Source organism: Corvus moneduloides, chromosome 17, assembly GCF_009650955.1.
Source record: "Corvus moneduloides isolate bCorMon1 chromosome 17, bCorMon1.pri, whole genome shotgun sequence".
NCBI lineage: Eukaryota > Metazoa > Chordata > Aves > Passeriformes > Corvidae > Corvus > Corvus moneduloides.
In genome coordinates this window covers 9,347,011-9,374,498 of record NC_045492.1, presented here as the reverse complement: position 1 = coordinate 9,374,498, position 27,488 = coordinate 9,347,011, and the positions used below count along the sequence as shown (strand labels likewise).

The following is a 27,488-nucleotide window of genomic DNA, read 5'->3' as shown; positions in this document are numbered from 1 at the left end:
AGGGTTAGCAAGCATCTAGAGCTTAGGAGAGGTGCTTTTAGATAAAAATCCTGATATAAAAAACCAAGCCAAACCACTCTAAAATAAATTACGTAATTAAGTGACAGCCAGCAGGTCATGCAGGACAGTTAACATCCCCCAGATATATTTGTGCTCTGTGAGAAATTCCCATTACGGATTGAATCTGCCCAGTCTGGAAAGCAGAATCACATTCCTACCTGACAACAGGGATTTTGAAAGGGAAGGGATGAGCAAAAGGTAATTCCAAAGAAGAACAGAAAAACATGCTGAAGAGAAAAACATTAAAGGTCTGCTCCAAAGCCTAAAAAAACTGATGTCAAGGGGAGGTTTTGTTTTCCTCCTTTCAATAGACATCAGATCGTGTCCCTCCCTGGAGGACAGTTTCCAAATGTGGCTGTTCTAATGAAGCATTGAGAATCTGCATTTGGAGGCTGGAATTTCACAGTGATTGCAGCCCCCCAGGTAAGGACTCTGCCTCATTTGCTGTTTGACTGAACCGAGCACAGGGTGGGCATTCCTGGAAATGAGACCTGACTAGCAGGAACATGACTGGGAAGAGAGCAGAGCGATGGCTGTGGTTAGTGAAATGTGGATTTGCACATGCATCTGCACAAAGAGAGCTGAAATGCCAACCTAAGTTACCTCCTCACATTTCAAATCAGATACTTGGAACTTGTAAACGCGCTGAGAATATTAAGTTATGCATCAACAGAAAGATGGATTTTAACATATCCTTGAGAACAAACTCTGAAATACTTCTAATGAGTGCCTCTCATGGAACTCTGCACATCCACACCCATGGACTGCTGCTGGCTGCAAATCCACATCCATTGTGTTTGCTTCCCTCACTGCCTGGAGAAGGGATTTATGAGCAGGATACCTGCTTTTGATGAGCATTCCAGTGAGGAGCTGAGCAGAAAGGGAGAGGGATGATGTTACAAATAAACCAGGAACTGTTGAGCTGCTACTGTTTTGCTCATTGCAATAAAGTTCCTTGTTCAGCATAAAAAGGAGGCGATTCTGGCTGGTTTATCTCTATTACCATGTATCAAACATGTATAAGCAAAAATAGTCAGATAATGAGAAAAATTACCTTTGAATAAGCATCACATAAAAGGAAATGGTTAAGATCTGCCATGAATTATTCAAGCAGCTCCAAATATAAATTGCCACAAATAGCAAGGCAAGATTTTTTTGCCTTTCTGTGTGTTGCATATGTCCTGCAACCACCCAAACAGCACATCCTGCTTTGGAAGCTGCATACGGAGAATTGCATCGCCTCGAGGAAATCCAATGGGAGGCAACAGTACACAGGACAGATTATGCTCTTCCTCGCCTAACATTTTGCATATATATATGTTTTAAAGCCATTTTGTGCAACTAGGAGCTTTCAGCACATTATGCCTCTGTTGAAAGCCCACTACTACACCCAGAGGGCTTCACAGAAAATACTGCAGCTGAGGGGAAGCCTGGGTCCCTCAGCTGGAAATTAGGGCCGTGGAGCTGCGAGGGAATCCGGGCTGCAGCATAATTAAGAGTGATTCTTCACTAAAATGGCAATTCTGTTACTGCAATACTGACAGCTATTTAGACGCACGTGGGAAAAAACAAAAAACACTGGCTGGTGGCTGAACCTGAGTAAATCTGTTTGTCCCAGCAGCACGCAGGTCAAACAGCAGATTTGGCACGGGGATGGTGGCACTTGGGCTCGCCTGCCCTTTCTAGGACACAGCACGCAAAGGACAGTGGTAATCTGCACTTGTGCTTGTCTGAGGCTGCAGGGAACAGAGCTCCTCTCCCCTTACTTTGGTCACCGTGTAACACCTCTGACGCCTGATCAAATTAAACAGATCGAAGGCAGAAGCACATCCTCATGTGACCTGTGAGAGCCCAGCTCAGCCCCTCTCTGCATCCACGGGATTCTGCATCCTCCCTCCTACTCGGCTTCCTCCTTCACCCTTCCCCTCAGCCTCTCCTTTTCTTTAAAAATTTGGGTCACCTTGCATACACTGGCACAGATTTGCCCAATGAAAACTGCTTTTGTGCAGTCCCCCAGGGTAGGAATAAAGTGGGGATTGATGCTACAGGGAGAGAGACGGCTCTCTGTGCACAGGAATTCAGTTCTCTCTGTCTGGGGGGAATATACAGATAAGAACTTAGATTATTTTTTTTCAGAGTATTCCAGATAAAGTTCGTAATATTCCAAACATGCAATCTGCGGAAATGCATTGCTTTTCTTAAATGCTCAGAGGAAAACAGAAGTCTTTGCTTTCTGAGACCTTTTTTCTTTAAAAAAACAAACTAAAAAACAACAAATTTTCTGCTGCTTTGAAAGCAGCACACATTTGTGCGTGCCCACTGCTTGAGTGTCTCTCTGCCTTGCCCGAGGAGCATGTGCCTAGCTCGAGTCCCCACGGTGAGTGGCAGAATCTGCCATATGGAGGTCACCTTGTCCAGGTCCATAAATAGCTCTTTTTCCTAAGCAGGGAAGGAGCTACTGAGAGTAATGAAAGAGGAGGCTAGCTCACATCCGTGGCACTGATTGGTGCCAGGGTTACAGCACGCAGAGACTTGTCATGCCAGCAGCAGCGATACCGTCAATCTGCAGGCACAGAAGTCACCTCCTTCCACCGTGGAAACATGTGCCAGCCAGTTTTTCATTTCAGCTTTCACACGGGGGTTTGGATGCCTTTCAGGAGTGAAGAACAGATACTTCAGGAAGGGTGTCCTTGGGGAGACAGCAGCAGGCCCCAGGCAAAGGGATTTGCTGCTTAAGGACATGAGGTGGGGGCTGCCAAGTGGGTCCCACACTGTGGGTCAGGGCATGCAGGAAGTTTGATGAGCAGCACCATCCAACCCCCCCTCCTACTGATGCTGAGAGCTCTGTAAAGGCACAGGCATGAAACGGTTCAGGTACAGCGACAAAACCACCGTCATTCAGCCCCTCAGTTTGTGGCAAGGACTCCTCTTCCATGCACTGACAACCAGAGATGGAAATATTTACAACTGCATCTTGTGCAGTGAACCTTTTTGCTTTATTCAGCTTTCAAGATACCAACAACTATGAAAATGTTACAGCAAAACCACCTGATAGCCAACAAGGTGCTCAGCTAGCACTAAGTAATTGGTACCTTCATTTAAAAACAAGACTGGAACGTGTCAGCCAGAATGTCGTGTCAGAATGCCTTTCACAGACCAGAAAGCACACTGAGGTGTTTGCATTACAACATCCTGGGGAACAATGGGAAAATGAGCAAAACAGGGCAAAAATAATGTTTCCAGGTAAATCACAGGATATTTAAAGGAGGATAGAATGCAAGAAGGAGATAAAACTGTTTTCTTTGATTCTAATTCAAAATTATTTCAGAGTACAAACACTGGAAGTCTGAACTAGCACCATCCTCTTTTTGCCTCAAAACATTTAGCTGATAAATCATATCAGGACATAAGGTTAAGGAGCAAGCAGAAGCACCAATCTTGATGCATTCAGATTGCAACTTTTTAGAGAGTTACACCTGGTAGTAGGGAGGTGGTAACCCAGCTGTTAACACCCCTTTGTGAGGGTGATGCCTGCGCTCTGCTCTCCATCCTGCTCAGAACGATCCCCTCCCATTTGCCAATATAGGAAGGGAAGAGCACTTATCCCTCCATGACATCTTTTTGCATCCCACAGGCTGCAAATCCCTGGTTTGATCTTGTTCGGTGTGGAACATCTGACATGCCTGTGATGGGGAAGCTTTAACCACTCTTATTCCTTCTTATGATACCCATGACTATAGGATTGGATAAAAGGGATGAACAGATGGATGGATCACGTATACACGCTGCAAAGCCTTTATCCTTCGCTAGGTGTTGGTTTAAGCGATGCACAGTATTTTTAAATAGCCTCTTCTCTTTTTCCTTTCCCCTTCACAAGTTTTCCTCTAATGTGCCTCCCCTCGGCAGTCTCTTCCCCCCTCTCCCATACAAACACTTTGAGCTCAAGTTTTGATATATAAAAAAACACCCAACCATGAAGCAGCCCTGAGCCAATGTTTCCTTTGTCCTTGCTCTTTAAAAGCTGTAGTTGCTGCTCAGATGAGGTAACGGGCCTCATAACACAAGAAGTATGTTTTTCAGAACTTAATGTCCTCTGCCACAGATGTCGTCTCTGCCAGAGGCTTATTAACACCTCAGAAGAGCAAAGCCCTGCCCACAAAGGCAAGGGAATCTAAAGAAGATACACAAACAAAGGAGGTGAATGTTAAAAGCAGCTAATGAGGGGGAAAAAAACCCTCCACCTTCCCATCACGGCACTTCAGAACAAGTAGCATTGCCAAGCACTAAAAACCTGGGGATTAAAGAGACAATTTAGGAAGACTTGATGTGGGGAATGGAAATCTCCTGGAAGACATTAAAAGAACACAGAAGATCAGCACATGTATTTGGGGAAGAGAAGAACCACCTAGAAAAAATATAGATGTGTGTATATGGACAACTTTGCCAGGACTAACAGAAAAGCTATTTAGAAATAATCAGGCACATTTATTTCCTATAAAGGAAATTCTAATTTGATGGGAAATTGAAACAGGGGGACATGCAAAAAGAGGTTTCATTATCAAAAACGATGCACTTTCAGAGGAACTAACTGAAAAAGCAAACCTGTTTGTTTACCAACCTTTCTCCTTAAACCAATCCTCTTAGAAACACTAAGGAGCACTCAGATAAAATATCCACTTCACTGACTTGTCTTTCCTGCTCTGGAAATGCTATGTGCTGTTTTTCAAATTATTTTTATTCCCCCCACTGATGCACTTGGTCCTCCTTTTTGGTTTTGAGTACTCCAAGGCTGCATCAGAGGCACTCAAGCAGTTCTCCCAAGGTGTCCATGGGCATCCCATGGGGCTCCCATCACCTCATGCACTGGGATGGAGTTTCCCTTCTCTTTCTCTCTGGGGCAAAGCGAGGCAAGCGTCCCTTTATTCCTTTGGAGAAACTGAGACAGATCATAAAGACCAGGATTTTCTTGCCAGAGCAAGATCCTTGCTCAGAGACTCATGTGAGTGGCAGGAATGCGGCAGAGGTCTGGGGCCAGACTGGAGGGTGAGACTCCTTGTATGAAAAATGGATGGGTGAGCAGTCATTATGGGGCCATGAAAATCAGCGGAAATAAACAATAAGTCAGGATGTTCAAAAGGGCACTATGAGTGATCTGAGCCACAGCAAGGACAATAAAATCAGCCCCTGAGATTGTTGCTATTTAAAGAAATGTTTCATATGGAAATGAACAGCCCGTAGAGGGATGAGCTGGGTTTGTAACACACATAATGCTAAAACTGCCTGGCATTTATCCCCAGTGCAGCACACAGAGGCTGCAGGGATCACGAAATATATCACAGGGGTTAAGAAAACTCAAGGGGCTAAAGGATTCAAAGAGCTCTTAAACCAGGTTAGACACTCCTGCAAGAACTGGATAGTAATTAAAGCATTTCCAGTTAGTTAAGTTGCATTCACTCATTCAAGGAGAGGCAAACTTTTAGCAGGGGTCTCACACTTCCTGCCCTTGGCATTAAAAACAAGTCAATGTGAAAATTATCCTGAACTGAGGCTGCAGCAGATGCTGAGCAACCCATTGCTTGGAAAGAGCAGAAACACTGAGATGTCCTGTCCACACAGCGGGGCTGGAAGTCTCCATGCTGATAAGGACCCTTGGAGGAGACAGTATTGTCCCTGTGGTACTTTTATCTGTAAAATGGAAGGGGTCATAATTACTTGTTCTTTGAGGCTGTCCAATACAGCCGTGTTAACAGCTCACGTGCTGGAAAGGAAACCCACGGAGCCCCAGCTCCACCCCAGGGTCAAGAATCATGTCTTGGGCACTGCGTGCACAGCAAAGAGTATTATAATTTTTCAAATTGTCCACCCCTTTCAGATGATCCATCCCCAGTTTTGTCAGATGTCCTTCCCTCTGCAGGGCTGAGCCAGACCACAGAAAAATCAGGATCATTCAAAGGGCAGAAGGATGCAGTCTGTCTCAGATGGTGCAGGCTTGGATTGCAGTCAAAGAACTGAATCTTCTGCAGAGATTAACAAGCTCCACAGGTGCAGGGGAAGAACAGACTCTTCGAACACAGGAGAAGAAAAACACACAGTATGGAAAAATGCCCACTGCCTGACTCGCTACTGAAACTGTTAAACAACTGTCAGTGGGTTTTCTGGAGGGAGGCTGGGAGATGCAAAGGTGTGGAAATAGAGAAAGCAGCAGCCGCCGATGTCCCACAGGAAGGAAACGGCGGCCAGTGCTAGGAGATACAATCTGATCTTTTGTGTGTTCTGCAAGTTGCCTTGTAGGAATCAAAGACCGTAGAAAACCAGTTTGTGAAATAATGGTGGTGACAGAGCAGCACCTCCCTGTGTCAGGGCTGTTTCACAGAGTGGGGCTAATTCACCTTTTGTCTGCCTAATAGCACTGCAAAACCAGAATCCCTCCGATCAGAGAGGCTGAGCTATTTCATGCTGTAAACTCTTTGCAGGCAGTCTGACAACAGAACGGGCTCTGTAAAGCATTTCTGAGTAGCAATGAGCCTCAAATGGCACTTCCCAAAGCCCTTCTATCCCATGGAGAGCAAAAAATGTGGCAGGGAAATACCAGCTTCTCCGGGAACGGGCGTAAATAGCTCTAAGTGGGTATGGCAGCAAAAGCAATGTGATAATATGAAGGAAGAGCTGCTGAGATTATCAGTTCCTGGCATTATATTCCCAAAACACTCCTGAAGCCTCACAGCTTCCATATGGCTCATCAGACACATACAATAACATGATCGCTCAGAACATTCAGTCCTATAGAAAGGAAACAAGAAACACAGACATGTCCCTGTGCTCCTGCACACACAGAGAGGCGACACCAGGGCCTGGAACAAAAGGGACAAGAGCAAATTCTGTGCTGGAGTCAGCTTCCTCCAGGCCTCCTGCTCACAAGTTCACTGTGAACATCAAACCGTTGCAGAGACGTTGCTTCCACATGGGGCACAGACCCCACAGAGCCACCAGGCCCGTCTCCTCAGGTGACGAATTTTGGGCTCTGTGGAGACATGATTCAAACCCAAGCTCCCTGGGGGCACCATGCAGGCCTCTACTGCAGACAAGGAGCTATCACCGAGCATTTCCAGAGCCATGGCTCCATGTCAGCCTGCAAAAAATCCTGCCTATGAGCAAACTGGAGAGCAATTCTGCTGGAGAGAGCAAAGCTGCACTAAAGTGACTCTGGGTGGTGGTGACTCTGTGCAAACATGGCTGTTGTCACATCTTAGTGACACAGAAGCTGCGGATACCCCATCCCTGGAAATGTTCTAGGTGAGGTTGGACAGGGCTCGAAGCAACCTGGTCTAGTGGAAGGTGTCCCTGCCCACGGCAGGGGGTGGAATGAGATGAGCTGTAAGATTCCTTCCAACCCAACCCTTTCTGTGATTCTGTGATTCCACAACAGCAGAATGGGGCCTCAAAGTCCTCATCCCTTTGCCCTATCAACAGAGCAAGGTTTTAAGAGAGCAGAAGTTGTTATTGGTGGTGCTAGAAAAACTTGGCTGTTCTCCAGAATTTTCCTAGATGATTTCCTCGGGTAGCAACTCTGGCCCATCCCAGAGCTGCTGGAATCAGTCTTCGCTGACTGCAGCATTTTATTTTCAGTCTAAGGAAGGATCGGACCTGTAGCGAGCTCCAGAAAAACTTCTCAGTCATGGCTTGTAACCATGAAAACTCCTTCCCCAGCCTACTGAGGCTCAAAAAGATGCAGTTTCAGTTTCTGTGATTCTCTTCCAAGACTGATAAGCCAGCAACAGTATTACTTGTTTCTCAGTCATCTGTTCTTCAGTTTTCAGAAACTATTTCAGTTCTACAAACCCAGCCTGCCATCTTTTTCCTTCTATGAGACTTTAGAAAGAAAAAAAGGATGAATCACCCTTTTTAAAATTACTTTTCCAAGTGGGGGGTCTCTTTCACAAAGTTACTTACTCCTAGCATCGACTGCACTGTTCCTTCTGTGGTACCCCTCATTTCTTTGATGTTTCCTCTTTCCTCACTGAGTGGCTTGTTTATTTTTATTTTTTTTATAAGCAAAGCCTAATTCTTGGTTTTCTTGTTTAAACTCCTCAGCCAAGCTCCTTGAGGAGTAAAGTAGGCATACAGAAAGTTAATGAGAAATTCTCCCTCTATCCCTGAGGACTGAAGAGGGGATAATTTAGGTAGTGTTTGGAGCCAGCTTCGGCCCTTTTAAGACTTTCCGGCATCGCTGCGGGAGGAGGAGGATCCAGCTGTCCTACATTTTCCTTGTAGATGCTACCACTGCTGACAGAGCATGGCTTTTCTTCCATGTATTTTCTTCCGTGGCTCTGCCAGGTCTGAGCAGAGCAGGCGGAGCAGGAGCTGCAGTGCTGAGCACACAGCCCCGTGCCAGCACCCAGGCAGCGCTGGGATGCCGCGCGGTGGCAGGCTCCTGGCAATAAGTGCTAATTCCCATCACCTCCCTCCACTGGACACCCCCAATGCTGATGACTGGTTATGGCACCTTCCGCTGGATGCGATCATCTCATCATCTCCTAATTAGCCAGATCAGCCTTCCTCCTCATCAAGAGCAGCCACTGAACGCCTTCTCCCTCTTCCCAGGATGGGCTCTCCCCCCGCTCTGCTCTGCCGCGCTTCACCCTGGGAAACGTTTTGTGATACTCTGGATCCCTTGTAAACCGTATTCTTCCATTTGGGCAGTCTTTCAACTCCATGAAAGTTACACGTTGTTTTCATTTCTTCTCAAGTACCTCAGGTCAAAGAAAGACCTGTGTCACAGTGGCTCTAAAAGCCTAATAAAGTCTTTCATCCAGAGACCTGCTTGCTGGCGCAAAGTCAGGGAAAACAAACTAAGTCATCGAGTGTTGTTCAAACTGTCAGATCCTTTTCAGCATGCTCTTCCTGCCAGCCTGTTCGTGTGCGTTTGGGGGCTGGGATGGGGAGGAAGGGAAGGGGGGAAAAGAAAATTCCTGATGGCAGAAAGCCCATGGAACAACTGGCACCTTTCCAAAGCAGCCTCCCCCCAGCCCCCAGCCTGCCTTCGTGGGCACAGGCGTCTGCCAATCTGTTCTGCACACACACACACACACTGCACAACACAAGCAACAAAATGACTTTCCAACAACTTTGCTCACAAGTGCCACTCTACCCTGAGTTTGGCACCTTGAGCTTTCTCCTCACCCCCGCCTCTCCGGGCTCTGCCTCCCAACGAGCTGGACAGGTTCCAGTGTTTAAAAGCCCATTTAACCACTCCCTTTTGTTTAGAAATACTAAGCCTTGATCTGATTTTATCGACCCTGCCGTGCCAAGAGGAGGAGGATGCTGAGGGTTTCTGAGGATCCTGCAATGAGCTGAAAAGCTCCACGAGCCCTTCAAGAAGGGCTTTGCCCACTTTGCAGCAGCCCTTGTGCTATTGTGGAGGCCCAGAAGGAGAGAGTGTACCATTTACAGGACCACACAGGATGGCTTCCACTCTTGCTGTTGTGCGCATTTCTCCCTGTAAAAACTTCATTATTGGCACTGAGGAGGTGAAATTCAGCTCTGTGCTTGGCTGGCACTGTCTTTTGATGGTTAAATAGCTTTCTTTACACTCTTCACCTTGTTCAGTGCTGCTATGCCCAGAAAAATCAGAGCAGCAGGGGAGTGAGGCAAAGAGGCACGAACAGGACCTCTGCTCTGATTGACAATTGTAATCTTCCTGGGTATTGTTAGGAGACATCTTTCTGCACTTGATAAACCCAGCATGATTACATGAAACATATCCTTTTAAAATATATTTCTCTTTTTCATAAAGCAGGTAAAGCCAACTGCATTTAGAGCTAATTTCAATTCCTTTGTACAGTGCAGCATTTGGATGCCCTCTTAAGGATGCTGGGTTTGGAAGTTTGTCTTTTCTCATAACCCCAGAGAAGCTCTTAACATCAGTGACAGAAAGGGCTGTCAGATTATAAGTCAGACAGAACCAGAGAGCTCTGGAGTAAGAGGAGAATCTTCCCAAAAATACACCTCCATTCCCCACATGATTATTTCTTTGAGTAAGAACACATGTTCTGTGGAAAGATGTAACCACACACCGACCACTGAGATCACCAGCCACATTTTGGTTCAATTCTTCGTATCCATCATCCCACCAGTTCAGTGCTGTGGCTCATCAGGGCACTGCTAAACAGGAGGAGGAATTTAAACATCCACAGCGCTGCTATAAATTTGAATGAATACGAATAGTTTCTCATCTATGGCAATTTGCACCAATCAAGGCTGTACCTTCATGTATCCGGCAATCTGGAGGAAGGAGTCTGCCTCCTGCTAGGCAGTTACTGACACATTTTTAGCTTCCCTGCGCTGGCTCTGCCCTCCTCTACTTTTCATTTCCCACCAAAGAGAAACATAAAGGAAGTGATGATGAACAGGCAGCTGTGGTCAACGGAACAAGTAGCATGATCGAGAGATCCTATCTGAAAAGTTCACAGAAGAACAGCCTCACTAGCATTGAGAACAGCAGAGCCTGGAACAATATCACTGAAAAACAAATTACACACAGGCACTATCCAAGTCCAAACCAGTCAGACATTTTTGATATCCTGCAGCTTCAAAGGGGATAACAGGCAGTTGAGTGCTAGTGCTGAAGATCACGTTAGCCCCACCAGATTATTCAGGTCATGCTAAACAGCAAATTCAGTGGATTAAAAGAGTTCTCATTCCTGCTGTGCACTTTTAACAGTCTGCGAGTTACACAGAGGGCTGAGGATGCTATGTACATCGCACGTCTTGTGCAGCACTTTATAGTCAGACAAGCTCAGCAAGGGGCATCTGCCTTCCTAAAAATTGCCATTGACCCACTCCTGTTCAGGAACACTGAGAAACCAATGGACTCACCCAGCAGCTATGTGAAAATCTCTTTGCCAAGCCATGCAGAACTCACTTTTGTGTCTGCAGTGCATCGGCGCTGTATTACCATGACAAAACCAAATTGCCACCATTGAGGACGGTCTTTGCTAACACAACAGCCCTTCTCTGGTAATAAACTCGTGTGCACAAATGACGGCACAATGAGGGGATGTGGAACCGCTAGAGGATCTCTGGGGTAGCAGCCAACAGCTTTTCAGCTTTTTTCTTGTCTGACCCAAGTCATTCTCCACGCAGGCATTGGTGTAAAGCTCAGCAGCACAAAGCTTGGCCAACATCAGGGTGGTGTCATTGTCTCGCATTAATGTACAATTCCCACAATTGCTGCAGAGCAAAGGCAGCACAGCCCCACTTGTCATTTGAAAACATTTTGGGGGTTCTGCTGTGTCTAGCACTACCCTTGCTCTCATTATGGGTCAGTTAAATCATGGGTGTTCCTGCAGAATGTCCAAAACCCACGTGGTACCAACCCCGCTGATACTGAAACCACCCACAGTAATTCAGGCTGTATTTCAGATGTCAATTACAAGTCTTTCGTAATCATTACAAATGAGGATGTACTGGGACAGGCAGGAAGAGAAGCTCCCAGGTCCAACCCAGCTCCTACCGCCTTCTTGCCAACCGCCAGCCCAGCACAACAGAGACAGAGCTCCCCAGAACCATTCTGTGCTGGTCATTGCTCATTTGAAAAAACAAACCCTTCAATGGCTGAGTGAGCAAATGGCAAATAAATGAACAGTGGTATTTCTACATGATTTTTCAAAATACCTTCTGCTGAGATGGAGTCTCTGATGTCTAATAGAGGTATAAACTGCATTTCGCTCCCTTTCAGGGGGAGCAGCAATGGGGTTAGCTCTCTCCCCCACTGCCCATGCTGGAAAACTACTAGGAATTAAATATCATTGAGATTTCTACCTCTGTCAAAACTGGGAGAGATTAGCTGACAGGCTTAAAAAAATATTATGGAAACTGATAGACAGAGACACCTACGCACTGCTTCATATGGCACAGAACTGTTTTCCCAAAAAAAAAAAAAAGGGCTAAAAATGAAAACGGTCAATCCTTGAGCAGGTCAAGACATGGATATGAGCTTGTTGCTGGTGGGCTGACAGATTCCTTGTGGAGGCAGACAGCTCTCCTGAGATTCAATGAACAATGTGAGAGAAAGATTTGGTTTAGAGTAAAATGCTAAGTTGTGCACAAGGGTTTGGGAGGAGAATTCTCCCCAAGACTAAACTCAACCTGCAGTTTCACAGAACAGCTTTGACCTCACAATCAGCACGTTATGGACTCAAGTCCCACACCTGCACCCAAAACTAGAAGCTGAAGTAGCTGTTTTTTCCACCCATAATTATCATCTTATTGGTGTTTTAAGACAGAAGACAGCAAAATTTTAACAGGCACTGTACTCATGAAGTCTTCAACAACCATTACATGGATACAACAGCACTGCAGCATTCACAGCAACAATTTGACAAAGGTTTTTTTCACAAAAGTTCGCAGACATTCCTGGGTATCTTTTTCAGCTGAGAAAAGTCACCCAGAGCTCCCACAGAGGACATCTCGAGGTTAGGAGATGGCAAAGCTTAACATTCATCACCAGCAGATCAGGGAGCAGATGGAAAAACCACAGAAAGACGTTGCACCGAGTTTGCTGTTTCTTTAAGTTGCTGATGGATTCACACATGATGCAACTAGACACAACACAGCACTTGCATCTTCCTGCATCAGTGATTCTGCAGACATAGATCTTCCCACCCTCCTTTTCCCTCTTCCAAGGCTCAGATGTAATTTTTGTCTGCAACTGGATACAATCACTTTCTGCACACAAGCCCAGCAAAACAAAACATCCCATTTTCAGTTCACAGAGCTGCCATGGCAGAAATAAATATTATTTTGTTTGTTGGGGATTTCTTTCTGGTTACTGTCATTTTGTTTTCCAAAAATCATTGTTCTGCAGAACAATTTAACATAATGCATTCTTCCTGCTTCAAGACTTTGCAGTTAGCTGAACAGCGGTTAGGTTCTCAGTGGAAAAGCAAGTCCTGAAAAAGCCAAACCCCAAATTTCTCTGAAATCTCAACCTTTAGACAACTTCCTAAATCAACAAACCTGAGACAAGCACTGTGCCTCCTCCCATTTCAGCAGGGGTTGCCCCAACACAAATGTCTGCACCACTGCCATGGTTTGCAAGCAGAAGGTGACAGCTTTGGGTTTGCCCTTCTACTTGGAGCATGCTGTGGCTGATCTGGACAGAGTATCCCCTTCCTTATTCCCTGAGCTCTGTTTGCAATTGGTATCTGAATTTCTTGAGAAGTATGGAAGCAACTGCCTGACTGATACCCCAGGAGTTTAAGATAAAACCCAGAGCAGAGCAGCAGCCTTGCCCCAGCCATAACTAGGGCAGTATTTTCAGAAGCACATTGCTTGATATTGCTGATTTGAGGCAGGAGATGGGTCCTCCTTGGAAGAGAAACCTACTTAAGGTACGGCTTTGTGGTCCTGGCTCAAGCACGTGTAAAGGAGCCTGAACTCTGTTTGCAGGGGACAGCTTCAGGAATTAGCCTCTGTTTTCTCCTTCTCTCTCCCTTCTCACTTCCATTGCCTGATCTGGTGGTAATTTTCCTCTCTCTGGTGCCACCCTCCCCATCCTTTCCTTCTCCCTTCCCACCCTGTCAGCCAATGACAAAAATAGAGATGAGAAGAGACACAATTGCATAAAAGAAGGGATTTTTCCATCTTTAATAGCAGAGGGGGATTGGTTTGTGCTCTGCCTCTCTGCAAAAGCTTCGCAGGTTGGGCAGGTAAGATTTGAAGGGAGGCTGTGTGATGCATTGAGCTGAGCTTGCCCTTGACCTCCAGCTCCGTGCCTGCTCTGCCTCCAGCTTTAGTGAAGGCACCAGGCGTGGAATGGCACCAGCAGTGCTGCTTGGTGCTTTTCTAAGCAGCCTTTGAGAGGAGGGAGCAGCAGTCTCAAATGTGCTCTCTCCGTGGTGCGCGCACCTTCCTCAGGCACACCTGGGGAGGAACCTTGTTCTGGGATGGCAGCACTAACACAAAAAGCACCTTTCTGTGCACACACTGAGGCTGGGTCCAGTAGATACAATGCTGTTGTACTCCAAAATAAGAATCCATTTAAAAAATCCAAGTTGCTGATAACTTAAGAATGAAGGAAAAAGAAAAATTAATCGTCGCTTACCTTGCTTTTTGGTGGGTTAGGCTTGGGGGTTTCTTGTACCTCAAGAGCACTGGATACTTTGTAGCTAAGAAAAAAAAGAAAATAGAAGAAATCAAAAGAAGAAATTATATCAGCACACCATTTAAAAAAAGCTGTATATGCTTTAGTTTTATCTTTGCATAGTATTATAGCTGTTCAGATTAAACTTTGCAAAAAAATATTCTCCATAGGTATATCCTCATTTTTGTTAGACAACATCAGCTCTTTGATCTTTATTCACTTGGAGAAATGTTCTTTTCCTTCCAGCTCTTTGCTTTCTTGCCTTTTGCCACACTTGAAACTGAGGCTGGCCCAAAACTGCTCTGAGACATCTCATCATTTTCACCAGGGTAGTTTATCACCAAACTCAGTATATTTTTCTGCTCCCGAACAGGGCAATCAAAACAACACCTTAACAAAGGATGAATTTCCAGGTACCATCAGCACAACTGCAGGATGATGCCTCATACACACTAGGGCACTTTCGTGCATTTCCACCAGCACCATGGCAAACTACTCAACCATTTCTGAGTGCAGAGCGGGTTCTGCGAGCAACACGTGCTGCTTTGCCTTTGTGAGCAGGGGTCATTGCCTTTTTTTATTTCTCCTCCATGTTGATTTCCTAGAGGAACAGTCCTGTCCTTCCTCCATAGGCATTTGTACCAGCACAAACCAGATTCAAACCTCAGAAAAGCCCCATAAGGAGATGCCAAGCCTATGGCACTACCGGCCTAAGGGACAGTGTCATCATGCTCAGTGTTTGATTGTATATTCCCCACACAAAATTAATTGATCCTGTCGTTTCAATGGACCACCAACAGCTCTCAGAATTAACCACAAGGAAGTAGAGAGACTCGATTCAGAGATTTGAATCGACAAATTCAGAACACCAAAATAAAATCATTCCCATTATGATTTTTTTAAATAAATGCTACTCAGTAAGGCTACATAAAGGATTTTCTCTAGTGTACTTTGGTCTGGACTTCTTAAACACATTTGAGAAATTTCCCAACACAATTTTTGTAGAGAAATGGATCTACCAAGATTAATATTTCCCCTGGAAATTCACTGTAAATATTTTTTTAACCTACTTTTCTTCCTCACTCCCTCCCCAGGAGCTCTTTGTCTCACATCAGTGCTCTGCCACTCTTGGATCCTATGAGTCCTTCTGCCTCGATGCTTCCTGGGATAAAATGATCTTTCCCAGGAGCTCTGATAGGCTGCTTTAAATCAGCTCTTTCTTGATTCATGCATTTCACAATTCTCTCTCCTCTCCATTCTTGCAACTATAGTTACTGGTGAATTTAAATTTTATTAAAAAAACCCAAAAACCTAGCCAAACCAAACACAAAACAACAAAAACCAAGCCACAAAGAAACAAAAGTAAAACCCACTAAAAGGCATCCTAAACCTCTCTTCCTCCCAAAATATCCGTCTTTTCCTGCTGGAAATGACCCCCACTGAGCTGTGCTCAGGGTGGCAGCAGGGCTGCAGGGCCAGATGGAAGCTGCTGAAGACCTTGGAGATCAAACCACCAGCCTTCAATCTTGACATTTGGTCGTGGGTGGCAGATTTTTTTCCTTTCACACTTAAAAATGTTGCAAACCACAGTAGTTCTCTTTGACGTGGAACTGGAGGCTGATTAACCTTATCTGCTTATGTGCAGATACAGATGTTGAGAAACATTTTCCCACCCACACTGGCCATAACTGGTGCCTGGACCACTGGCCAACCATCCCGAGCCCTACACCATCCAGAGATCTCTAATGGGGTTTTGGTGCCATTCAGGGCATGGGAATCAGGGGAAAATAAAGTTTTCCCCTTTCTATGCTGCTCTGAGAACCAGCCCTGAATATCCCCACATTTTTAGCATCATTACAGAACATTTTCCTGATGGGTGAAAAAAATGAGCCCTCTTTTCCATTTATGCTCCCCCCAGCACACAGTGCTGAACCAGCAGGACCTTTCCCATCACAGGTGGCAGGACATGGGACAATGATCCCCCTGGTTTTTTTTTCAATAAGGAGGATCCTTCTTCATCTGCTTTCATTAAACCAAGTGCCTGCACCGTGAGCTCAAAATGACACTTTTGAATAATTTAAGATAACGATAATAGAAACATTAAAAAAAACCTCTCGTAGAGACCAAACCCAATTCCTCTCGCAGCTTCTGAATTAGCTTTTCACTTGTAGCCATTTCTGCTCTATCTTAAGAGCTATTAAAAAAAAAAAAAAAAGCACGATAGAAGAGAATATTAGGAAATTACTAATGCTTTTTTGAAAGCACCTTTTGCTTAATCTTCTGCAGGACTATTTCTGGATTCCTGTGCAGCTTTCATCTTTACCCTGAGTGTTTTACAAGGCACCTCGCATGCTCACAGCCCGAGTCCAAAGAGGACGGGTTGTTTTTGCGCATTTTCCCTGCAGCTGTTTTGTTCCATTGGAGATGATGCCTCACTGGGTCAGGACTTTTTTTTTTTTTATTTGCTTTAAGGGATGAGCTTTATTTACCAGACAACATTAACCATTTGGATTTCCCAGCTCCAAAATTCCTTGCAGGCATTCTGAATATATTAGGGTAGTTTGTTGTTTGTTTTTTCCTTTTAAATTCTATTTTTAAAGCCCGGAATGCTGGGTCTGACACAGCTGGGGACTTTTCATATTTTGCTTTCAGGGAGGCAGAAACACAAACTACTCCTAAAACACCAGGATCAGGACATCATCATTTTTTCCCCAGCAACATCTGGAATATTAAGAGGCTGGAGTGGGATTGGAGTTGCGTTGGCTGAACCAATCTCTGGCAGGAGCCTCCCCCTGCTCGCATGAAGGGAGAAGCAGCCGGAACGTGAGGAGCAGCAGCCGCACTCACCACTCCGTGACTCCAGCTCCATGCCTGCACTTCTCCATTGATTTATGGGGCAGCTCATTTCCAGATCCACCTCCTTCAGGAGGAGGAACTTCAACTCGATGTGGATAATAGGGTCCTATAGCCCTTAAAACACTCGCTGCTTCTTCCTGGGGTGGGGAGGGGAGCGTTACGGCAGAGAGGAATATTCCTCCTCCATGTGAACGGGTCTGGAAATGAACCGAGAGAGGTGATGCATTTTTAATTTAAATAAAATGAAATAAAAAATGTAAAGCTCGTAACCCACAGCAGAGCTTGGGCTGCGGAGGAGGAGATCCCTCACCCCATTCCCGTCGTGAAAGCCGCACAATGGAAGACACACTCGCCTTCCGCCCATTCAATCTCTGCCTTACATCTCTATATCTATACGCACATGCCCCACAAAGACATATTTTCTACGTTAAGCCTATGGATTACTGGCTCAGGCCCTCAAAAAAAAAAAAAAAAAAAAAAAAATTAAAAAAAATGTTTCCAAGGCAACGAGCCAGGGGTTGCTATGGCATCTCGGAGCGAGCAGCTGGGCCAATCCCGCTCCCTTCGAGCTGGGAAGGCGCAAAGCCTCTAAATTTAATGTCAGTGCGGAGAGGAAGGGAAGCTGTTGAGGCATGCATGATGCTGAGCGTGCGCTTGCTAAATGCGGACAACATGGCCCCCATGATTAGGACCAGCACACTAATGAATATTCATTGGGCTGATTAAAGCAAAGTCAATTAACTACTTGACTGCTTGATTTTTTCCTGGATTTTAGTCATCTCTTTTAACCATTTTGCCACTGGGGATGCTCTCGTTCTCCCCTTCATCTCCCTCTTTCCTCCTCTATATTTCCTTCACCGACGATTAAGGTTTAGATTTTTTTTTTCCCTTGTCTTCATGCTTTTTACTGACAATCACCCATCCTCCTCTTATTTTACAGATCACTTTATCTCACCAATAGATCACGTTCTTCTAGGGTCACTGTCTTCCACTACAGTTGCAGGTAAGGCAGAAGGTCACAGTTTTCCATCAAATTTTTAAATCTCACGTGTGATTTAATTCCTAATCCACAGCTAAGCAATAATGCTGATTTTCTACTTCACAGTGGGATTTCCCCCCATCACCACAGCCCTTTGTTTTATAGCACAGGGGGTTGTTGTGAGCCAGGTCAAGGGCTGCAGATTATTTTTTTTGATTTGTTAGGTCAGAATTCCTTCAGACAGACAACTCAGACTGAATGTTCTAGGAAACCTAAAGGGATCCTAAAATAAAACAACAATTCATTAAAGACGGTTTTCAATTTAAAGAGATGTCTCTCCCAGTGCAGTAGTGATGTAATAAGACGTGAAGAGGACTGCATATTTTATAAAGATCATTTTTCAGAATGTGCCTGAAAACTAAAACGTGATTAAATTAAAAATAAATGAAAAATTGTTGGTCAAAAAAAAAAAAAAAGTCTACATTTGTGAATTCAGCCCTTACAACCTAACCTGGGAAAATACACTAATTTTCACCATATTATTTGGCTTGTTCTGAAAACTCTCTCAGGTTCCTGTATTATATATACAGAGAAAGATGCATTTACATGACTGTTATGACTCTTCTGGAATGGAGTTATTAATAGTTTGAAGTAATACATCCGATGGAAAGATTGGAAAACCTGACCATAATCACCCAGCATTTGAGCTCCTGCCTTTGTCAGCAACTGAAGGAAAAACATGCAGAAAAAGGCAGAGTGTACAGCGGGGTAGGGACAACACTGACTTCAATATCGTTTGTTCAATCTAGCAACTTGCAAACAAAAAAAGAGAAAAATAGTGAAAGAGGACAAATTAGACAGAATATAACTGTGTAGGGGAAGTCTGCATTATTTTCAAGTGCAAACGAAAAAATGCTCAGTTTCCATTCTATAAACTCCATGGATGTACTGGTTTCTCTATTATTTTACTGGATTATGCATATATTTACATGTTTTATAGCTATGCAGTTATAAAAACAAACAGTTGCTTTTCCACCAAAACACAGAAAACCGGGAGTGACAATGCTTCCCTACACAAGTTGTATTTTGGGAGCGCGACGTGGCGTTTCCCTGCAAACCCGCTGCGCGTCCACCATCCCCCTGTTAACACCGTTATCCCAACTTCTAATCTTCTCATTTGCAGCCTAAAATTCGGCCCCTGTTTGGGCTCAGGGAGTCATCGAGGTGGGGAAGGCTGCTGCAAGGATGAAATCACAGGCACGAGTCGGAGCGCGCGTCCCCGGATTGCCGAGATGACGCCCTTCTTTGCAGAGCTTTATGTTCCTGCCATCAAAATTAGGAATCTGCATAGCAACACTCAGCTCCACGTTGCAGCCACCCAAATCTGAAGAAAAACCCCCAACAAATAATTACCCATTTACAAATTAAGAGAGCAGCAAAAGAAAAGGAACGGGAGCGTGTTAAGCTGTCACGTTCAATTTAAAGAAATATAGATTGGGGGCTCTGTTTCAAAATAACACTTTTTCATCTCTGTGCAGTGGAAATTTCTTCACAGGGGGCAATGTGCTAGCATAGATGTACATGCACACAAAGAGAAGTGAAGTAATTCCATTCTCACAAAAAATTTAGAGAATTGGATTCAAATCCTATCTAGGTCACAAATGAAATGTAGTCAGCAACCTACAAACAGGGGAAAAATGAAAGAAAAAGACAAAATCCCAGCCCAGTGCCACACAACTCAGCAGTCTGCAATTTCTGGTCATGAGAGGCCACAGCATTAGCCAGGCAGGGTGTTACAGGTCAGGATTAAGACGCATTAACAAATTCATGTGGAGGAAGCTGGCCCAGCACCGGCCCACAATTTGCCAAGTCATTTTGTCCCCCTTCCATGTGAATCAAATTCTCTTTTTCTACTTGGAGGATGATTTTTTTTTTTTTTTAAATAATGTTATACTGGGTAAAATGTACATCCCCAAGCTGTGAAAAGCATTTTAACTCAAAATCTACACAGGAGCAAGAGCAATGTAATTATTGTTCTTGTACTGTGAATGATACCAATGTAAAAATGCTCAAAGACATGTATGTGAACATCCACACACTGAGAAATGACAGTAAACTGTATCTATTCTGGTTCTAAGACACATTGCAAATTCAGTAAACTCTAAAAAAAAAAAACTCACCACACAAATACAAACCCAGAAATCTACATCTGCACAATGGAAAATATTCTGAGCACAAGCCCATTGCGGGAGCAGTAAATTCAGGGTTAAGTCTCTGGATTCTTGTCTGATACTCTCAGCCTTTCATCATGTCTCTATGAATTTTTATTTCTGTACTCTGGGGTAAATTAAGGCTGATGGTGTCAGTACGGGGTTTTGAGTCCGATTTCAACATTTCTCATGTTTTGCCTGTTTAACTCAGACCCTTTAAGTTTGGTTTTTCAACAATTTAGGAGGAAGGCTTGGGGGCTTTCTAATCCTCTTTCAAAATACCATATTTTCCAGGAGGCTATTCCCCACCGAGCTCGCCCCCAACACGCTGTGTCAAGGCAGTAGCCATTTTCCCGGGCAGAACAAACTCCTCAGTCCTGGAGAGCTGATGGTGAACAAACCTCAAGAGCAGGAGCACCCTGAGGCTGCAGAGACCCTGAACTCCTGCATCTCCCCACTCCTGAAAAAAGCATCACCCCAGAACCCTCCAGGAAAAGCCTGATGTGTTTGAGATTAAGAACGTGCTGTGTCTGGGATTAAAGCAGAACACGTTTGCAGCCCTCGCAGTGCTAACCAACCAGAGGAGTTATCTGGTACAGGATTCATGTGATTGCTTGAATAATATTCCAGGAGCCGCCGCGTCCCTTCCTCCCCGCATGCACAGCCCTCGATGCAGGCACACACATGGTATTTCTAATAGGATCTCTTCTCCCCTCTCTCTCTCCCCCGCTTTCACAATCTGTCGCTCTCCAATCTGCCCACTCTGCTCTATTTTCCCATCCAATATTCCCCCTCTAACACCTTCCCCTCCTCTTCAGCCCCCACCCTTGCTCTCTCTCCCCCTCCTCCAGGCTCTGCTATCAGTCACCTTAGCCCTGGTGCTGAGTTTTGGGTCTCTGGACATTGAAAGCATTTAGCAGTGCGATTAAAAAGAAGCAATAAAACAAAAAGAAATTTCTCCCCTACTACTAGCATGTAAACAATGTGGTAACTAACTGGCCCCTCTAATAATTTGGTGCCTAAAATAATTTTCCTTTTCTTTTTTTTTTTTTTGCTGGACTATGTTATTAATATTTTATCTCACTTGGTGCTATTTTATCAGAAACTTTACAAACAAGTTCACCATTGCTACCTCCTCTTTGTGGAGGGGAAGAAACAGCAGAGGGAAGGGAAAGGCTCAGTCAGAGCTCCCCAGCAGGCTGGTAGTGTAGCCTGAAATAAATGAGGTCTCCTGGGTTCCAGTGCAGTGGTCTAACCATTAGTCTCTGACTAAGAAACAAATGCAGAGAGGCCAGAAAATGTGTAAATTAAAGCAACACTTCGCTTTTCCTTGTAGTCTGTAGAATAATTACAAGATGCAGATGTAGCTAGAGATGCCTGAGGCTCTGGTGATCCCAGGGATACATTTCTAAGATCAGGCTTCTCCTCCAGACCATCCTGCTGCTCTTAGGTGCTGCAGGAACTATTCACTCTGGCTGAAATGTGACCCTAACCTGGACAGCACGGGGCACAAACGCATCTGAGCACAGCAATTGGTTTAAGGAGTTCAGGGGAAGCATCAGGCTTTATCTAGGCCTGGCAGGATTACAGAAATAAGTATTTAATTTCTCAGAAGAGAACAAGCTCGTGGCCAGCTTATGTGTGCCTACACATGGATACATACAGGGACACATGGGAACACGGGAGCGCCTCGGCACCACACGCAAGGAGGGGAGAGAAGGGTTTTACACAGCATGTGAGGTAATAATAGCTCTTACCACGAGGAAAGATTTACATTCACACTCTTAACTTATAGGTTGTAGGTGCCCCTTGATTTGTGCCGTGCTGCACAGCCCATGGGGTGAGGACAGCTCTGATCCCACAGAGCAGCAGGCATGGCAGCAGCTATGGAAAGGGGATGCAGAGCAAGGACTGCTCTAGGATCTAGTGACAGGGATTCTAGAAGATTAGGACATTCAGCTCCCCTTTCCTAAAGATAAAAGCAACTACCACTAGGAAAAAGAACACTGTCCCCATAGAGAAAGCATTAAACACCACAGAAACTGGAGCCAGTCCTGCAGACCAAGCAAACACTGCATTTAAGCACAAAAAGAAACCAAATCTCCTTAAAGGTCCAGAAAGCTGAGTTAGGTTCTCATTCTCTCTACTCACATCTACAACATGTTATTTTTAGATGGAGTAAAACACAGGGCACCTGATCTCATGGACTGTTGCAAAGCAATTCCTGTATTACACAACAAATCAGGAGCACCACAGAGCTGCTCTGGAAGAGGTGGGATCCAGAGACGTCCTGGTGTGGGCCATGGTTGGAATCATGATTATAACTGGAAGAACCTCAGCTGTTCAAGCTGTTTCCCTGCATGGAACTTCTCCAGCGCCACCAGGTTCCCCAATACAAGAGAGATGTGAGTACTCAGGAAGTTCAATGAAAGAGCACAAGGATGGTGAAGGGACCAGAGTGTGTTTCCTACAAGGAAAGGCTGAGAAAGCCAGGACAGCTCAGCCTGGTAAAGAGAAGGCTCAGAACATCCAGCCTTCTTTACCAGAAACATGGGCTTCCTGCCTTGGGCAAATACATCTTTATAGAAACAATCCAAGAAGAGATCAGACATGATAAAGATGTGAAATGTCACAGCAATTTGGAAAAGCTGAACCCAAGGACTCTAAACTGGTAAATATGACTCGCCTAACTAGCGGAAAATATTTGCAATCCTGTCAACATAGGCAAATTCCTAAGATCTGTGGCAGACTTCTGAGGTGTGACTAATTCACTCAGCACAAAGGTGACACTGTTGTGACAGAGCACTTGCATCTCTGAACTCTGAAACCAAGATGAAACCATTTCCTACTCTCTGGGGTTTGGTTTGAGTGACGTAACTTTCCTATGCCAATACAACAGGTTTGAAAACCAGGTTAGAGAGAGTCAAAGCCTCCAGGCTTTAAGTATGGACACAGTCATCTCTTTAGTGTGCATGTGGACACCAAAAATCCAGAATAATTCACACCCTATCTTCTCCTGACAGAGGGTGCAAGAGGTTGTGCATTGGTTCACTTGATATTGTGCCTACGAGACATGAAAACCCCTCCAAAATCTCAGTGCCTCAGTGCATGGCTTGCCCATGTGGAGATCCCAGCTCCAAGGAAGCCCTAAGATCCATCACGAGTCAAATATGTTCAACATGCAGGGACTTTTCAGGCTCAGAGCAGCCCATCTCTGTGGCCCCTCCATCCATGCCAAGGACCTGCCCTTTGGCTTCACCCACCAAAGCCTTTGTGCTGCTCAGCACCTGCAGAACATGAAGCCACCTCTGTGCTGAGCCGAGCCCTTCCAACAAGTGCAAGCGGGAGGCAGGAGCAGCACACGAGTGCCCCAGCTCCCCGCAGTCCCGGCAGAGCTGCACGCACACGTCACCTCCCCAGGAAGTTGTTTGTATTCTTGGGAGAATGTTGAAAAATCTCTCTGACCCCCAAACATTTACCTTTTGATCGGAGGTTTCCAATGTTTCTGTAGTGTATTAAAGCTGAGATGCTCATAAAAAAACCCTTTGTGTCAACATAGTAAATGACTCTAATTAGGCTGGTGGTGCAATGAAAATGCTTAATTCATTCTGATGAGGCAGAAGGAAGAGCTAAAATGTTTATAGACAATGGGTGAACAGGGAGATATAATGCTGAGTGCCAGCTTTAAATGCAAATTACCACAGAAATCTTTCCCTCTCCACCATCCCATTCCTCCCCCTTCCTCTCTCTCTCTGTCGCCAGCACCACACTGTAATCTCCTAGTGCAGTAATTAGAAGCGAAAGGAGCCACATAGAGGGGCCTCTAAAGGCAACTCTAAAGAGAATTATGGAAAAAAATACCTACCTTTAATAGAAGACAGCACTATTTTCCAAAGTGCACCACCATTGCAGCACTTGGCATGGTGGTAGGATCAGAGAGGTGATAATTTGGAGGGCTATTACTGAAATGGGATGTAAATGTCTTTCATTTCTCCCTCCATCTGAACTGGCTTCATCTACAGTATCTGCTCATGGGGCTGGGGACACTGCCTCTTGGAAGAAGGCCCGGCCAGCAGCAACAAGCAAATATTTTTGGGGTGATGGCTCTCAAAGTGTTTCTTCACCTCACCAGAAGTACGGAGCTGCAAGTGGACAAGAGTTGTGAGCTTGAAAAAACACACCCTGGAAGTTGCTATGAGAGAGTAAACATGGAAACCCTACAACGTCTTCCTTAGAAATGTTTCTCATCACACTTGTGGTATCCAACCTTCTTTTAGAAGAGAAATGATACATTTGGTGAGAAGGGAAGAGGACAGAGAGGGAGAGAGAAAAGGCAACCGCTGTTTGGTTTTCACATAGGGTGTGACACTTTTCTCTAAACATTCTCATTTGAAACACCCAGAGTAGCTTTTCCCTGGGAGTTTAAGTGAAGAAATGCTCCTGATGCCAACTTGACAGTCTCAATGCTTTAGGATCTCCAGTATGAGCAATGCACAGCAGCATGCAGATGTGTCTTAGAGCTTCACATCTGGAGTCTGAGCCAAAACCAGGGGCTTTTACATCATCTATGAATTAAATGCTCGCAGTCTTGTTTCAGCATTGAACAAATGCCCTTCTCCTTCCCACACACAGGCACACAAATCACCCCAGTGCTGCGGAAGGTCAGACCAGGAGACTAGAAAGTCTGTCACAGTCTGAGACTGAGCCAAATGAAGTCCTGGTAAAAAGCTGCTGAAATTACATTCTGGATTGAAATCCCTGAAACAAAACTATTTTCTTTCCTCCTTGCAGCAGCATTTGAGCCTCAAGCTTAAGAACAGGTGAGTACACCCTGAGGCACACAAGCAGGATAAGGCAGACCTGGACTTTTGCCAGCAGGGCAGGGAAAAGGGGCAAATATCAGGCAGAATTTTTGTGGGCACTATGAATTTTTGTCATCTTTCCACACTGACACAGCTGTGTTGTCAGTGGACAAGGTCATGCTCACTGTGGGCACATCATTTAACACTGTGCTCACCTCTGCAGGCAAGCCTGGTGATGTGCCCTGCCCTTTTCTGCAGGTGGCCTGACCACAGCAGCCCACCTGGGCTTGCTTTTTCTTGAGGGATTCAACACCCTTTAGGAAAGCTACCAGAGACTGAGGTGTGCTGCTGGAGGTCAGTGCTCAGACCCCGCTGCCAGATCGTGTTATGTTACCAACTCCCAATAAAGCTGGATTCCCTGACTTAAAATACTTTTATTTGCTAAAAAAATAAAGATGATTTTTTTTTCCCCTCCCTTAAGGCCAGCATGCAGGAGAGGTCCAGCTTTATCCCAGATTCTGGTCTGGGCAGAGTCACATTCCTGCAGGACAGTTGTCACAGAGGTGATGCCACATTTGTGCACTGCATAAACACAAGGGAGCACCCTCCCCTGCATGTCCTCTGCTGCATAAACAGAAACCCCAGACAAAGCTGGACTTGGAAAAAAAAAAGGCACAGATTGCTTGTGCCTGCACTTCATTCCCAAGGCTCGGGTCAGCTCATTCATAAAAGATCTCCATCTGACCCGCAGAGCCACCTCCAGCCCCTGGTGTGCAGGTGACGCTGGGCTCTCCTCGAGGATGCCCCTGGGCACGGAGCCGTGTGCCAACAGCTCCCTCTCCCCAGCCGCCAGCGGGAGCATCCCACCGTCTCCTTCTCCCACTCCCTCTCTGTGTTTGCTCACTGAGACAGAAGCAATACCAGTTTGCAGCACAATAAACCATGTAAAGGAAGCATCAATTAACTAGAATACATGGATATAGTATTTAATTAACTGTTAGGCTCACAGTTACCGTATGATGTCATGGAAACCTCGAATCTCCTGGGTGCTGCCTCACACATGCCAACTGGGAATTGGAGCCATCACAAATCCCATGTAAAGTTTGAATCCTGACATTTTTAATTAAAAAAAAAAAAAAAAAGAAAAGGAGATTCTGACTCTCATAAGTACCTTTTAATTGATATAAACGTGAGCACATCTTTGGTACTCCAGGAGTCCTGGGTGGGATTGCTCCCCCATTCAAGGCCACTGTTGCCAACCAGGGCTTTGTGTGGAGGAACCACAAGAATGAGCCCAGAAGGCTCTATGGAAATAAAAAAGAGGGCAAAATCATACTGGATGGGTTTTCAAGGATATAAGAAGATATACACTACATTTACGCTACCTTTGGTATGAGGATCTCAAAGTACTTTGCAAAACAAAAATGCAAACGTTTGAGGTTGTTTGAACAAGGGCGTGTAGTGACAAAAAGGGGAGTGGCTTAAAACTGAGAGAGAGTAGGTTTAGATTGGATATTGGGAAAAAACTCTCCCCTATAAGGGCACTGAGGCCCTGGCACAGCTCACCCAGAGAAGCTGTGACTGCTCCACCCCCGGAAGTGCCCAAGGCCAGGCTGGATGGGGCTGGGAGCAGTCTGGGATAGTGGAAGGTGTCCCCACCCATGGCAGAGGGTTGGAAAAAGATGGTCCCTTCCATTCTGTGGCTCTATAATTTCCTGGTTCCTAATTCAGTATGGAAGATCATTTAAGTCTACAACTTCTTGTTCAGCACATTCCAGAGAGGCATCCAGCTCTAGTTCAGATACTGAAATAATGTAGCCTCATCTGTTTAAGAAGTGAGAGGTATTTTACAGGATTTACAGCTGAGGAAACTGAGGCAAGGGGAGGCTGGGACCATAGATCCAAAAGTCAGTGGCTGTTGAGAGCCAGAGCAAGGAACAGAGCTAAGTCACTCCACACATGCTTGTGGTGACCAGTGAGAGCCAGGTAGAAGGACTGGCACCCTCACATGCTGCTGGCAATGTCCAAGCATTTCTAATCCCCCAGGAAGCGCCCAGCATCCCTGAGCATCCCTGCTCACACCGGGTCTGTCAGGGCCTCTCACACCCCAGCACTTGCTGTGCCTCCTTGAAGAGCTGTTCTATAATGCACAGGGTCTGGTTTCCACAGGACCAGGCAGCAGCAAGTATTGGAGTGGGATCCTTGCCACCCATGAACAAATACCAACAATCAGCCTCAAGCAACATCCCCACAGAAGTAATTTTACTTCTCCAGCTGCAAACATTAATACTTTCATTCCATCTACTGCAAGATATTTGTTGCCCAATACTAATTTAGTCCCAACACCTTGAATTGCAGGAAAAGTCCTATATTAAAACCCATCAGGCTGAGATGCCTACCTTCCTTTAGCACTTTGCCAGTAGAGCATTAGACTTACA

The 27,488-nt window shown here is 45.2% G+C and overlaps 2 long non-coding RNA genes across 2 annotated transcripts in view; one reads left to right on the top strand and one right to left on the bottom strand.

Annotated features, from left to right (window-relative positions):
- LOC116452647 overlaps positions 1–27,488 on the bottom strand; it is a 122,693-nt gene that overhangs the window by 59,478 nt on the left and 35,727 nt on the right. Inside the window, exon 2 of the long non-coding RNA XR_004243552.1 lies at positions 14,165–14,228. This is a non-coding gene — a long non-coding RNA (uncharacterized LOC116452647). The remainder of the gene's footprint in view (positions 1–14,164; positions 14,229–27,488) is intronic.
- LOC116452646 lies at positions 168–24,201 on the top strand. Its single transcript, XR_004243551.1, has 3 exons — positions 168–483; positions 18,000–18,062; positions 19,222–24,201. It is a non-coding gene; the product is annotated as an uncharacterized LOC116452646 (long non-coding RNA).